Source organism: Papio anubis, chromosome 5 (assembly GCF_008728515.1).
Source record: "Papio anubis isolate 15944 chromosome 5, Panubis1.0, whole genome shotgun sequence".
Lineage (NCBI taxonomy): Eukaryota > Metazoa > Chordata > Mammalia > Primates > Cercopithecidae > Papio > Papio anubis.
In genome coordinates, this window is record NC_044980.1 from 156,487,478 (window position 1) to 156,502,878 (window position 15,401).

The window sequence follows — 15,401 nt, forward strand, 5'->3', positions numbered from 1 at the left end:
TGGCTTGCAAGGTTTCCACTGAAAACTCTGTTGTCAGATGTGTTGGAATTCCATTGTACATTATTTGTTTCTTCTCTCTTGCTGTTTTTAGGATTCTTTCTTTATCTTTGACCTTTGGGAGTTTGACTATTAAATGCCATGAGGTAATATTCTTTGGGTTAAATCTGCTTGGTATTATATAACCTTCTTGTACTTGAATATTTATATCTTTCTCTGGGTTTGGGAAGTTCTCTATTATTATCCCTTTGTATACATTTGCTACCCCTGTCTCTTGCTCTATCACCTCTTTATGGCCAATAACTCTTAGATTTGCCCTTTTGAGACTATTTTCTAGATCTTGTAGGCATGCTTTATTATTTTTTATCCTTTTTTGTCTCCTCTCACTGTATTTTCAAATAGCCTTTCTTCAAGCTCACTAATTCTTTCTTCTGCTTGATCCGTTCTGCTATCAAAATACTCTAATGCATTCTTTAGTAGGACAATAGCATTTTTCAGCTCCAGAATTTCTGCTTGATTATTTAAAATTATTTCCATCTCTTTGTTACATTTATCTGATAGAATTCTGAATTCCCTCCTGTGTTATCTTGAATTTCTTTGTGCTTCCTCAACACAGCCATTTCTAAAAGGTCATATTTCTCTGTTTCTCCAGGATTGGTCCCTGGTGCCTTATTTAGTTCATTTGATGAGGTCATGTTTTCCTGGATGGTTCTGATGCTAGTAGATATTGTTTAGTGTCTGGGCATTGAAGAGTTAGGTATTTATTGTGGTCTTCACTGTCTGTGCTTATTTGTAGCTTTCCGTCTTGGGAAGGCTTTCCAGATATTTGAAAGAACTTGGATGTTGTGATCTATGCTGTTCCTACTTTAGGGTGCACCCCAAGCCCAGTAATGCTGTGGTTCTTGCAGACTCTTAGAAGTACTGTCTTGATAGTCTTGGCTAAGATCTGGAAGAATTCTCTGGATTACCAGCAGACTCTTGTTCTCTTACTTTACTTTCTCCCAAACATACAGAGTCTCTCTTTCTGTCTTTCTGAGCCACCTAAAGCTGGAGGTGGTGTGACACAAGTACCCCTATGGCCACCACCACTATGACTGGGCTGGGTCAGACCTGAAGCCAGCACAATACTGGGTCTTGCCTATGGCCTGCTGTAACCACTCTCTGGCTACTGCCTATGTTTGCTCAAGGCCCTAGGCCTCCACTATCAGCAGGGGGCAAAGCCAGTCATGCCCATGCCCTTCCCTTTAGGGTAGTGAGGTCCCCTCAGCACTGGTTGAGTCCAGAAGTATTGTCCAGGAGTCAGAGGCAGGAGCCAAAAACCTTGGAAGTCTACCTAATATTCTATTGTATTATGGTTGAGCTGGTACTCTAACCATAAGATGCAGTCCTTCCTACTTTTCTCTCCCCTTTACAAAGGCTGAGGAGTCTCACCCCCATAGCTACCACCACCCCTGGCCACAGGGAGTACTGCTGGACCACCACTGATGTTTCCTTAAGGCACAAGGTCTCTTAAGTCAGCTTGTGGTGAATGTTGCCTGGCCTGGGACTAACCCTTCAGGGCATTGGGCTTCCCGCTGGCCCAGGGCAGGTCCATAAATGCCATCCAATAATCAAGTCCTGGAATTGGGGACCCCAAGAGTCCACTTGGTGCTCTATCCACCTATGGCAGTGTTGGTACCTGAAGCCAGCAAGTCTCAGAGGCTCAGTAAAACTCTTCGTGTAGTACCTAGGTATCACTGCTGGTTATTCAGGGCCCAAAGACTGTTCAGTTAGCAGGTGATCAACACTGGCAGGACTGGGTCCTTTCCTTCAAGGTAGTGGTTTCCCTTCTGGCCCAGGGTGTGTCTACAAATGTGGTCTGGAAGCTAGTGCCTGGAATGGGGGCTTAATGACACTGACTGGTGCCTTACCCTGCTGTGGCTGAGCTGGTATCCAAGATGCACGACAAAGTCCTGCCACTCTTCCCTCTCCTCTCCTCAAGGTGAGGGAAGGAGTCTCTTTTGGAGCTGCAAGCTGTGCACCCTGGGGTTAGGGGAGGGGTGATGCCAGAACTCCCTTGGCTGCCCTACCCCGTGTCTCGATATATCACATGCCCCCCTTCCCCAGTCCACTGTCTCTAGGCCAGGTTCAGCCCTAGGACTCACCTAAGGGTTGCAGTCCTTATGGGCTAGACTGCCTTTCGAGTTTACTCAGAGACCCAGAGCACTTTGTTCCTCAGTGGCGAGGTTTGCGGGCGTTCCTCAGTGGCGAGGTTTGCGGGCGTTCCTCAGTGGCGGGGTTGGCGGGCGTTCCTCAGTGGCGGGGTTTGCGGGCGTTCCTCAGTGGCGGGGTTTGCAGGCACTCAAATTCAGACCGTTATCTAGGGTTGGTTTAAATGCTCCCTCTGTGGGTGGGTGTTAGCTAGTTAGCTTTGCTTTTCCTTTCTGCTCTGACAGAACAACACTGAGTTCAATGCCTCACCATTTTTGTGTTCTCCCTCCTCCAGTGTCAAAGATGCTCTCTGAACCACGCTGCTGCTGCCAACGGTTGGGAAGGGGTGGTATCAGTGATTCAAGACTGGTATTTCTCACTCTTCAGTGCCTCCCTCAGTGATGTGTTAAACCAGGTACTATGAGTGCTCACCTGTTTTTTGGTTCTTAAGAAAAAACAGAAAGTGTTTTTTCTGTGTAGATAATTGTTAACTTGGTGTCCTTGTTGAGGGGTGATCGGTGGAGCTTTCCAGTCTGCCATCTTTCTCCATCTCCTCTCTAAAATTCCTAGATATTCCTTGTATCAGTAACACTTATAATAAACTTTCATATGTATATGTGCACATAGTTTCCCGGAGAACTGGCCGTTAAGCATTTATTTGAACAGCACTGATCACATACATCTCCCCATGCAGTTCCCTCACACCCTTTTGCTTGTTGCCTTCATCCCTGGCCCCATGTAACTGTTGATCTATTGTCATTGTAGATTATTTTTGCCTGTTCTACAATTTTATATGTATTATTATATATTTCAATGTATTATTTTATATAAATGTAAACATACTCTTTTATATAGAGCTTTTTTTTAACTCAATATCATGTTTTAGAGATTCATCTGTGTTGTTACAACTATCAGATGTATCTGTAGTGGGTATTATTTTCTGATTGCTACATAGTGTTCTACTGTACGTAGGTACCATGATTGCTTTTTCATTCACCTGTTGAAGGACTTCTTTTTCTTTAGTTTTTGGCTATTATAAATAAAGCTGCTCTAAGTTTTTGTAAACAAGTTATTTCATGGACTGATATTTATCATTTCTTTTGGAGGAAATACCTAAGAGTAGAATTGCTAGGTCATATGACCTATGGAACATATGTTTTATGTTCTAAGAAGCTACTAAACTTTTCCAAAGTGGCTGTACTATTTTACATTCCCCCAGTCTTGTCTGAGAATTCCAGCTACTCCACATCCTCACCAATACTGCATTGTCTTCATCTTCTTAATTTTAACCACTTAAAATGTGTGTATAGGTAATTCATTGTGGTTTAAATTGGCATACCATTTATGAAGACGTGAAGAAGCATAGTAAAATATCTGGAATATGGAAGTGAAATCCAAGAGGGGAGCATTTAAAGAAACAGAGATGTGTGCAGTGTTACATAATGCTAAGAGGATAAAAAAGGCAAGAACAGGAAAGTGTCCATTTGATTAAATAGCAGAAAAGTCATTTTTACTTTGGTAGGAGTGATGATGGAGAGAAAACTGGAATCATTCAGTGGAAACTCCCACTATTTTCCACTCTTAAGCCTAGAATTCAATGCTATTCATGTCATGAAGGGTCCAAGTATATTATAAAAATTATCTTTTCTTGTGGCTCAAACCTCACAATTGGACAAGGAAGAATCTCTCTCCTCAAGTACAATCTTAGGCTGACACTGACCTTTCTCTTGCTAGGACATTTGATGTTCAGATGAACCTAGGAATAAGCTATTCTCATTTATTTGCTTTCAGACTGGAAAATTCCTTTTTGAAATGAATTATTAGAGAGTAAGTAAAACTTTATCCCATTCCCAATGTCCTTCTAACTTGGTGATTTTCTTTTTTCCCAAAAGGGGATGATAAATCATCTGAATTGTCCCCTGATTTGTTCAGTGTCTACAGCACAGGTTTTATTAAATCAGTGATTATATTAAATGAGTGAAAGGATGAATGGATGAAGGAGTGAATGAGATATATAAAGTAGGTTCTTGGTTAAAATCCTCTGTTTTCAATTTTCATTCCTTTTGTTTTTGTAAGTACTGAAGGCTGTACTAAAAGGAGCGGGTATGTGTTAGCTGCTGACAAGAAGTCTTGGAAGGAAGCTTGGGGAGTTGGCACTCTAGATTCTAGTTCTGATTCAAGTCTTTGAATACAAGAAAGAGGAAAGTCATCTCTTCCAAAGTATCTAAGAAAATGTCCAACAGCCTAAAAGTGGCAATAAAAAAAAAATCTCATTATGGGCCAGGTGTGGTGGTTTATGCATGTAATCCCAGCACTTTGGGAGGCCAAGGTGGGTAGATCACCTGAGGTCAGAAATTTGAGACTAGCCTGGCTAACATGGTGTAACCCTGTCTCTACTAAAACTACAAAATTAGCCAGGCGTGGTGGCTTGTGCTTGTAGTCCCAGCTATTTGGGAGGCTGAGGCAGGGGAATCACTTGAACCCAGGAGGCAGAGGTTGCAGTGAGCTGAGATTGCCCCATTGCACTCCAGCCTGGGCAACAAGAGTGAAACTCCATTTCAAAAACAAACAAACAAAAAAAGGATGCAACTTGTTTGGTAATGATATTTGGGGCTTCTGTTTGGTCTTCGATCCAGGTTTCTGTTGAAGGTATGTGGTATCTGATTCTACAGAAAGACCAGGTCTCTTAATGCAAAATTTTTCTTAAAGCAGGAAAAGATAGTCAAGGTCTATAGGAAGGGCATAAAACCATTTTGTGAGCTAATGCAGAAAGCTAGGAGAGACAGCTGAAATGTATCATAAAGGAGCTCCAGTGCTCAGTGTGCTCCTGGCAAGAGCCCTACTTCTGGCTTCCCCCATACCTGTGGTCTCTCCTCTACACACTAACTTGGAGTCCACCAGGAATAATCCCATCATGCCCTTTTTTCCATACACTTCAGCCTCTGCAAAAAGTCTAAGACTGCCCAGAACACCTCTCACAAACAGGACGACTTCATCCCCATTTGGCTCTGTACATCCTCTTATGTGACTTCACCCCTCTGGCTCTGTTCCACTCTGCCTACGGGTGTGCTGTTTTTTTTTTGTTTTGTTTTGTTTTGTTTTTAAATCATTGTCAATTAGAGATCTTTGCCTTTCTACTCCCCCAGAGTCTCTAGTCTTAAAACTTAAAGGTCAGGCTGGGTGTGGTGGCTCATGCCTATAATCCCAGAACTTTAGGAGGCTGATGTGGGCAGATCACTGAGGTCCAGGAGTTCGAGAACAGCCTGGTAAACATGGTGAAACCCCATCTCTACTAAAAATACAAAAATTAGCTGGGTGTGGTGGCACACACCTGTAAACCCAGCTACTCTGGAGCCTGAGGCAGGAGAATTGCTTGAGCCTGGTAGGCGGAGGTTTCAGTGAGCCAGGATTGTGCCACTGCACTCCAGCCTGGGCAACAGAGTGAGACTCTGTCTCAAAAAACAAAACAAAACAAAACAACCCTTCCCCCCCTTAAAGGTCAGATTATACCTCCTGTTACCCCTTTTTTGTTGCAGTATTCTAGAAACACAAACACCTCTCTTCCTCATTTCCCGGAGATCTTAGCTTCTAGCCCACTGTTGTTTTCTCTAACACTTTCCCATCATCTTGTACCTTCTTTCATTTTTGGGCTTAATAATTCCTCCACCCCTGTGACTTCAGGTTCCTCAACTCCTTCCCTTCCGAGGGTCTTGTAATCTACCTTAATGCAGCCATAAATGTCCTTATTTGAACCCCAGAACTTGAGATTCTCAAAAGTTACGCTCCTATAATTTTTATTACAAGTATTTCATGCTTCAACTATCTTATCTTATCTTTCAAGCTGACTCCCTCTGATATCTAAACCAACAATTCTTTCATTCCATAGGTTTTACATAACCTCAAGTTTCACTACCATTCTCTTCCCTTAGGCTCTGCTTAACTTGAGTTCTCTGGTGTGATTATGAAATATCTCGGCTCAAAACTTGCACTGGAACTTCAAGGTTTGACCACCGCTTGGTCCTAAGTCTGTTCCAATCTTGTACCTACTCAGAAAGACTAGACTGGATCACTCTTTACCCCTAAACCAATTTGACTCTAAGTTACTTTATCCCATCTAATTTGGATTAGGATCTGTTGTATTCCCATTTAAATGATCAGTTATGCTGAGATAAGGACTGATCCTAAGAAATACTTTTATTATCTTTCTTTACAACTGAAAATAACTATTAGAATCCCATCCTATTTGAATAGAATTTCCTCCTTCTTGCCCTGTATCTAGCCTCAGACTTCATACTCAGAGGACCTCATTGCTTACTCCAGAGTGATTTTTCCTTTACCTGGCAAACGAATACATTCAGCTTAGATATTTCTGGACTTTGGTTATTCTTTAAACAAGTACATTATTTTAGTCACTTCCCTGTATATACTCTCAAGTACATTGTCCTTTCTTCTGTTATCCCTTCATTGTATTTACCCAGCAACATCCAACCGTGGATGAATCCAGCTTTCTACTTACTCTGCTTCTGAACGTGAACAGTTGAACATTACTGGACATAAACCAAGCTATGTGGAAATTCATGGTCACTTTCTTCAAGAGGGCTCTTCTACTTTTGGGCAGTTATATCTTGTTTTCCTAGTCCATTCGTTCTACTCTCCTAAATCAACTTTTTCTCTTTCATCTCCTTTACATCAGACTTTCAACATGTACTTTCTCACTTTCATTCTCAGCTGATAACCTTGCTTTCTATTTCGCCAAGAAAATAGACGCACTTAAAACTGTGTGGTCTCACTCTGACATCTGCCAGTCTACTTGAAACTCTACCCATGCAATCTGCCTTTCTTGCATTATTAAGAATGAAATCTCTGTGCTTTTCTCTAAGGCCAAAGTCAACACTTGTGCTCCAGCAATTTTTCTATCTTTCTTCTTTTTTACTTTTTTACTGATAAGAATTTGCATTCTTATCAGCATGCAAATAGGCTGTAATTTCTCACATGCAAGAAAACATTTTCTAACTTCACATATTTCTGCCCTATTGTTCTGCCCTGCTTTGCAGCAAAACCCCTTAAAAGAGAGGTCTGTTTGCTTGCTCCCATATTCTTCTGAACGTACTCGAGGCAATTTTTACTCCCACCACACTACTGAAGAGACTTCTCAAAACCAATGACCTCGTTAATCCAATGTCAGCCTCTCAGTTCTCATCTTTCTTGATGTCAGAGTCTACACTGGGATTCTGGGATACTGTTTTCCTCTCAGGGAACTAGTCACTCCTTCATCTCCTTTGATAGTGGCTTATTTTTATATTTTATTTCCCCATCTTTGTCCTTGGATCTCTTCCTTTTTCTATTTACTCTTACTCCAAAGTGATCTCATACAGACTTTTTTCTTAAGACCATTTAGAAATCCATGACTTCCATTTTTTTTTTTTTTTTTTCCTGAGACAGAGTCTTGCTCTGTCTCCCAGGTTGGAGTGCAGTGGTGTGATCTCAGCTCACTGCAACTTCTGCCTCCGAGGTTCAAGCAGTTCTCCTGCCTCAACCTCCTGAGTAGCTGGGATTACAGGTGCATGCCACCACACCCAGCTAATTTTTGTGTTTTTAGTAGAGACGGGGTTTCACTGTGTTGGCCAGGCTGATCTCGAACTCCTGACCTCGTGATCCACCCACCTCGGCCTCCCAGAAGTGGTGGGATTACAGGCATGAGCCACCACACCCAGCCAACTTCTAAATTTCTATCTCCAGCTTGGGCCAGTATGACATCATATAACTGGCTGCTCTCAGCAATTCCACTTAGATAACAAGTTGGCATCTCTAACTTAATGTGCCTACAATTTAGCTGCCAATTCTTCTCTCCACCCTAACTTCTTTCCATCTTCTCCATCTCAGTGAGGAATAACTCCATCCTTACAATGATTTATGTCAAAATCTCAGATTTGCCCACAACTCTTGTCATTTTTCACTATTCTGCCTCCAATACATGAGAAAATTCATTTGGTGCTACCTTTAATTTATATATATATATAATTCTAATCATTTCTAACTACCTCCACTTCTATTTTCCTGATTCAACAACTATAGTTTCTCACCTGAATTATTGCAATCACCTCCTAATTGTTCTCCCTGCTAGATTGACATGGTAAGTTCCATTTCCAATTCAGCACTCAAAATGATTCTTTTAAAACATCTCAAATCACGTCACTTTCCAATAGCTTCCAATGATGTGGTAATATCAGAGCAAAAGAAAATGTTCTTCTATTACATTGGCTTATAATATCTTTTAATATCTGGCTCTTTCCAATCTTTCATATTGCAACTTTTGCATATGTTGCATATGTTTGCATTACATCCTGTCCTACAACTTTTCCCTATGCTTTCTAAACTTCAGCATCCTGGCCTCCGAGCCCTTCTTCAAACACGCCAAGCACACTTCTGCGTCATGGCCCAACCTCATGTACTCTTCCTTCTGCCTGAAACATTCATTCTCCAATAATCACATGGCTTGCTTTCTCTTATTTGTGCTCAAATATTTTTTATTAGAGAGGCCATCTTTGACAACCAGAAATAAACTTCACCCTTACCCCTACTGTTTTTTCTTTCTTTGTTATCTTGCTTTATTTTTCTTAATTCTTATTTATTACCATATTTTATATTTATGTTTTTGTTTGTTTACCATCTGTCTTCCAATTAATAAACTTTAAGTTGTAAATTCTAGGCCACTATGGGCTTTGTGTTCTAGTGGCCGGCACAAAGCAAGTGTGTATTGGTAAATTAATTAATAGGATATCAGTTTTTAGCTTGGTTTCCAGATTTTGGCTTACAAAATGCTACTCCTAGTTCATCATTGGCTTTAGTGACTGGCCTTGCATGCCATTTCCCAGTGTTTTCCCATTTGATTAAACAAATAAACAAAAAGGCAAGAAAATAAGCATAGAGGCATATAGAGAATCCTAACAATACATTTTATTAGCCCGCGGTAAAAATTAAGAAATATTCATGGAATGATAATGGCTTCTGATGATGTTTCCAATTGCTGGAGGTTTGGCTAAGTTGGGGAGATCTGGACAGGCTGCTACAGATGTCTCCAGCACTGGAACTGAAGGCTTGAGGAGCAGGCCAAGTTTGCATAAGTAAGTTGGAATTCATCCAGAGTCAACATTCTTTGCAGGCATTTTAATTGATTTAAATTGTTGCAATTAGCACTAAAAACCATTATTTATCTATTTCAGCATTTTAATCGGAGTGCCATGTACTCATTAAAATGCACATTTTATATAAAGCTCATGATCAATCTGCCCCTTGGCCTGAAAATTTGGTACTACAACCCCTGTGCCAAGGAAGTGTCCCTTTGTCTTGTGGCAATTGGGGAGGTGGTAACCTCAGTTCAGAATACAGATGGTGATTGAAAACAATGCAATTTAACCTTCTTAACATGACCTTGACTAGGCTGCACAGGTCTCCCTGTGCCCTATAAATTACAGGTAATTACGCAGAAATAGGAGAGAGGCTCATTCTCTTGAGTCAGCAGTGAAGTGCAACTGATTTCACTTAAGGCTGAACAGCAGTAAAGTATATTAATATCAGCTTAATTTGTGGTAATTGAGGTAGCAATAAAGAATTACCCCTGGAATATTTTATTCCCATGATTATCTGAGTGTTTAAACTATGGCAGTGATTTTTTTTGGTCATAGTATAAAATATCCCATTCTCTCCCATCAGGAACTTAGTGTAATTATCGTCTGGCAGACAACACTGTGTTCAGCCATTTCCCCTGTCCCTTGGATGCATTTTTATTAGCCGAACCATCAAGTAACCTTATTTATTATTCTAGATAGAAGCATTTTGATCTCATTAACATGGATAATTTTCTCCAAACTTATGTAGTCATACTGCAGCCAAAGCTCCCTTTATGACAATTAAGATATACTGTTTTTTCATCGGGTGCCCTAATATACAATTAAGATACCATTCAAATCAGTAAATTTATTAGTATATTAACACACTAATTGGATTACAAACACATCCTCTTATTTCTGAAATGTTTATGATTTAATTGACTTGTTTAAACTAATTTTCATCTCCCCGTGCAATTATAGTTTGTTGTTAATTGAACTTATTTACACATGGAATACTGATACTGTATTCCCTTGTACCATGGAAATAGATCTAAAGGTCTCATCAGAGGGCTAGATTTTTGGCTTTATTCTTTGGGCACCTGAAACTGCTACCAGAGATAATAATGATCATGTAATATTCATTTGCTGAGATGTGTAAGGATTAGTTGCAATAACTTCTAGAAGAAGTAAGTATGATTTCATTAGTTTATAATTATTGACTTATTCATGCACACTATATGTGGAAGAATTATTACTTTAAAAACATTCTTTTCCTCGCTCCCTAATTCAGTTATGGGTCCATAACTGAGATGGTCAAGCCCAGTGTCACAGAGATAATGGGATATGGTGACATATTTTGGAACGCTGGCAATCTGCACTGCTGTTTCCATGTCTGGAATACTCCCTGAATTAAAGATTTTAAAAAGAGTCAAAGAGACATGCATGCACATTTATGAAAAATAATTCCAAGTGCATTGTAATGCCTAATGGTAATGGTTTACTTTCAGGGATAAATTTCATGGCTTGAGCTTGTATGTTGTCCTAGAGAAAGGTAGCTAAGATGTAAAAAGAATTGCTTGCAGTAATTTTGAGGGCTTTTAGCACTGTGGTTTTCCTCCTTGCAGCTTCAAATTCCTTCTTTTTTCATTATTTTTGTTGTGAAATATAAGCCACATTCAGAGAAGCACATAAAACAAAGATGAATACCTGTGTGACCACTCCCTAGATCAGGAAATAGAATGTTACCTGCATGTCTCAGCTCTCCTTTCTGTCTCCTCTCAGTGCCTCTTAATAAAGGTTACCACCATGCTGACTTTCATGGGAATTACTTTCCTACTTTTCCTTATAATTGTATACCTAAGTCTTCATTCTTAAACACTATAGTATAACTTTGTTGCTCTTAGCTTTATGTGGGCAGGTACACAATATATATTCTTTTGTGTCAGGGTCTTTTACCTTAATAATGTTTGTGAGTCTGTGTTCAATATCCAAGTTGCCTGTAGCTATAGTTTACTCGTTTTTATTGCTGTATAGTATTGAATTGGATGAACATAACCAAATGTTGTGTCCATTCCATTGTTGATGAACATTCTGGTTGTTTCCAGATTGGAACAGTGATATATAATGCTACTTTCAGGTATACGCTGAAGTGAAATTGCCAGACCAAAGTTGCACAATTTACTTCTTCAAAGTAGCTCAAGAGGAGTCCCATTATTTCACTTTCTTGCTCACCTTTATTGTCAATCTTTTTACCCTGTGCAATAGTATTTAGCTCTGATTTTTATTAGCATTTTCCCGATGACTAACGAGGCCTAGAAACTTTATATTTATATTGGCTGTTTGGATAATCCCTTTTGTGCAGTGCCCACTAAAATCATCTGCCCATTTTTCTATTGAGTTTTTATGAGCTTTCTCTTACTGTTTTTTGGCAAATTTCGTTTATTCTGGATGCAGCCTTTTGTTATATGTGTTATACATATCTTTTCTTATTATGTGTTTTGCCTTTTACTGACACACATCTTTCAATGAGCAGAAGCTCTTAGATTTTATTTTTTTGTTTGAAGTCATGATGATATTTGGCTGTATTATTTTCTACAAGTAAGTTATGTTGTCATTTACATTTACATATATAATTCATTTAGAATTAATCTTAGTATATGGTGTGAGGTGGATGTCTTCTTTTCTTGTGTGGTGTGAATTTGGTGAGTTGTATATTTCAAGAAATTTTTCCATTTTTTTCTAAGTAGTTGAATTTGTTGGCATATAATGTTGATAATTTCTTTTATTGTTAGTAAGAACTGTACTGGTCACTCACGATATTGCAGATTTGTATTGTTTCTTTTTTTCTTTAGTTCAGCAATGTGTTCATTGGTGTCATTGATGTTTATATAAAATGAGTGTTCATTGGTGTCATTGATGTTTATATAAAATGAACGTTGGCTTATTAATCTTCTGAATTGTTTTTTCATTTTAAAATTCCGTTTACCTTTGTTCTTCTTCCTTCCTTCCTTCCTTCTTTTTGCTTCACATTTTATTTCCTTTTTGGTGTTCTTCAGGTACAACCTCAGGTCAGCATTTAAAGCTGAAAGCTCACCATTTCCTCTAAGCACAATTTTGGTTGAATCTAGAGATTCTGATATGTTGTATTTTAATAATCATTTAGTGCATAATGTTTTCTAATTTTCTTTGTGAGTTCTTCTTTAACCCAGATTACTTAGAAGTATGTGCTTCAATTTTAAAAAGATGGAGCTTTCTGAGATAAATTGTTATTGATTTTTAAGTTAATCTTATTGTGCTCAAAGAATATACTCTATATTATTTTTAAAATAATAGACTTTGATTTTTGAGCAATTTTAGGTTTAAGAAAATTTAAACCAAGGATACATAGAGCTCCTATATTCCCCCTCAACCTCTCACACCTGCCAGTTCCTCCAAGCCCCTTGTCACTTACATGCCGTTTCCCCCATGATTAACATTTTGTATTAGTGTGATGCACGTGTTACAATTAATGAATCAATATTGATACATTATTGTTAACTGTAGCCTATTCTTTACATTAAGGTTCACTCTTTGTGTTGTATAGTTCTGTGGGTTTTAACAAACACATAATGTTTAATATCATGTTTCCACCATTTCAACTCTACAATGAGGGAGGGTCTTAACTGCATCCGCTTCAGGTTGCTCCTCTGAGTGAAATCTCTCAGGGTCCTCTTTTTCTACATTTGGGTCAAGGCAGTGTTCTGGCCCTGGTCCCTAGGACCTGAAACTTAGGGATCCTGTGCTCCTGATGACCCAGGTCAATCCTGTCCTCTTAGTGGATGTTGTGACCTTGGAAAGTGGCCAAAATACAAAGATTCAAAATATGGATCTCCTCTGTACATATTTTGGGCCTGGGACTCAGTGCCCTAAGAAGACAAATTATTTGAGTCAAGGGCATTCCAATGGCAAAACAATGAGGCTGGGTTGGCAGATTTTCTTCCAGTTGGAGCTTTGACCCTCTTGCAAGATGGTCTTTCAGATATGGTTTGCCAGATCTTTATGTCTCAGCAGGCCTGAAGGTATAGATCATTCCTCAGTGCCTGGAGCCCTGTATTGCTCAATTCTCCATTTACAGTTTGGGAGCTTCTATGGTCATTGGCTCTCTGGAGGTGTCTTGACTTGTTTTGGGAGCAGTGGACTCCATAAATTGTTAAACTGCTCTGATTTGTCCTCACTGCCCTGGAAGGCATGAAGTAATGCTAAGGTGTTCACAGAATGCAGCTCATAGCCCTGCTCGGTCGTTCTGGACATAATCCTTTCTCTTCTCCAGCCACATCTGAATGTGCACCCTCTTTATTGCACATATCCAGCTGCTCATGACCAACAAGTGGAAGGATAAAAAAATGTCTAACCACCACATGAAAGGTTGCAGCTTAACCCCAGAGAGAGGCCAGCATGTGATGAAAAGAACCACACTCTACATGGAGAACACAGTGTGAGAAGGAGGAGGGACAAACCCCTGCACGATCCCTGCCTCCAGGAGAAGGCTGTGATGGGCAGGCATGAGTCTCCCCAGCCTGCGAATGTGGAGGCAGAAGAGGTCACCACAGGAACTCTGGAAATGAGCTCCCTGGGACAGTTCCATAGAACGGGAAGGGGCCAGGCCGAGTCAGCAGGAAGGCAGTCAGTTCCGTGGGGGCAGTGGAGGGTCTGCTGGTGGAGGGTGATTCCATGGATCTGAGGTTAATGAGTGATTCTGGGCGAGGGCATGGGCTCAGGTGAGGACATCTTTCCCTTGTCTGCCCTGGACCCTGAAGGACTCAGAGACTGGGACCCAGTTCTCATGCCCTTCTCCTTAGACAAATCTCAGTCCATCGTTAATCTTGAATAATGCAACTTTCTACCTGAAACTCACACAACTCTGTGTTTCTTTCCTGTTACTCTTTTTAGGAGAGTAAAAATCATTCTTTATTGTCCCTTTTTGGAAAACTCAAAGAAATGCTTTTTGTGCATGATCTGCCATTGAGATTCTGGTCAGTGGTCCTCTGCCGAGAACAGGTGCGTTCGAGGAATGTGTAGCCCACAGGTGTGTGTGTGCCCCATCAGGTAGGACTCTGTTCCCTGAAGACAGAGCTCAGATTTTAGCATCTGATCAGAGGCTTCCAGAGACTTGGCTTTGTTCTTCAGATCAGTCCTGAAACAGGGGCTGGGCCCAGAGACACCTGACATATGACAGAGGATGATGAATAACCATTGTGTGACTCTGTGTCCCCAGACAAATCCTACACTCTCTTAACAATCCGTTCCAAGGACACGGAGTCACAGTTTTTGAAATTTTACCCTGGAGTCCTCTACCATCCCCTGATTAGTCTATGAGCTTGGACTGAAGTCTTCTGCTGCTCACTTTCTTTTCTTAAAGGAAAATGTCCTAATTTTTCTTGAGAGAACTCAGCTCAGAAGTCTGTTCAATAGAAGTGATTCAGGAAAGTGGGAGGAGGAACAGAGAACACGAGAGTCCCTCTGTGTTCTGGAGGGGTTGGATCTGGGATCCCTTACCTGATTTCTGTCTCTTTCCCAAATGGATTCATTTGGAGGAAGTACAGAAAAAGAAGGAAGAGCTATGTGGCACACGGTAAGAAGAAAACAAGTAAAATGGCCCATGGAGGGTGAGCTCAAGCTACAGCTGTTCAGGAGGTAGGGATCCATCCCTGTCTTCCATGGTGCACTCCAGCCTCAGGCAGCACTGGGCCCTGGACTCTGAGCCTGTGAGCTCTTGCCCAGAGATACAGCATCACTAAACCAGGGGATGGTCCTGAAGAACCCTCAGGAGGGGAAAGTGAACCCATGCTCTTTACCTCTGTACAAATTTCTTTCAATATGTCTCCAGATATGAACTCAATCCAACTGTACTTGTTGGCATTCCCTCCTTTGTAGTCACTAGTTCCAAGATCTGAGAGTTTCTTGTTTTCCCAGGATTTTTGATTAATTCCCAAGGCTTTACTCTCTGTCTTTTACTCCAGTTTCTCCACATAATCGGGCCTCTGTAGAGTAATTTCAGTGCCCTAAAAACTCCCTGTATTCCACCTGTTCATTTCTCCCTTCCAATAACCCCAAGTAATCACTGAA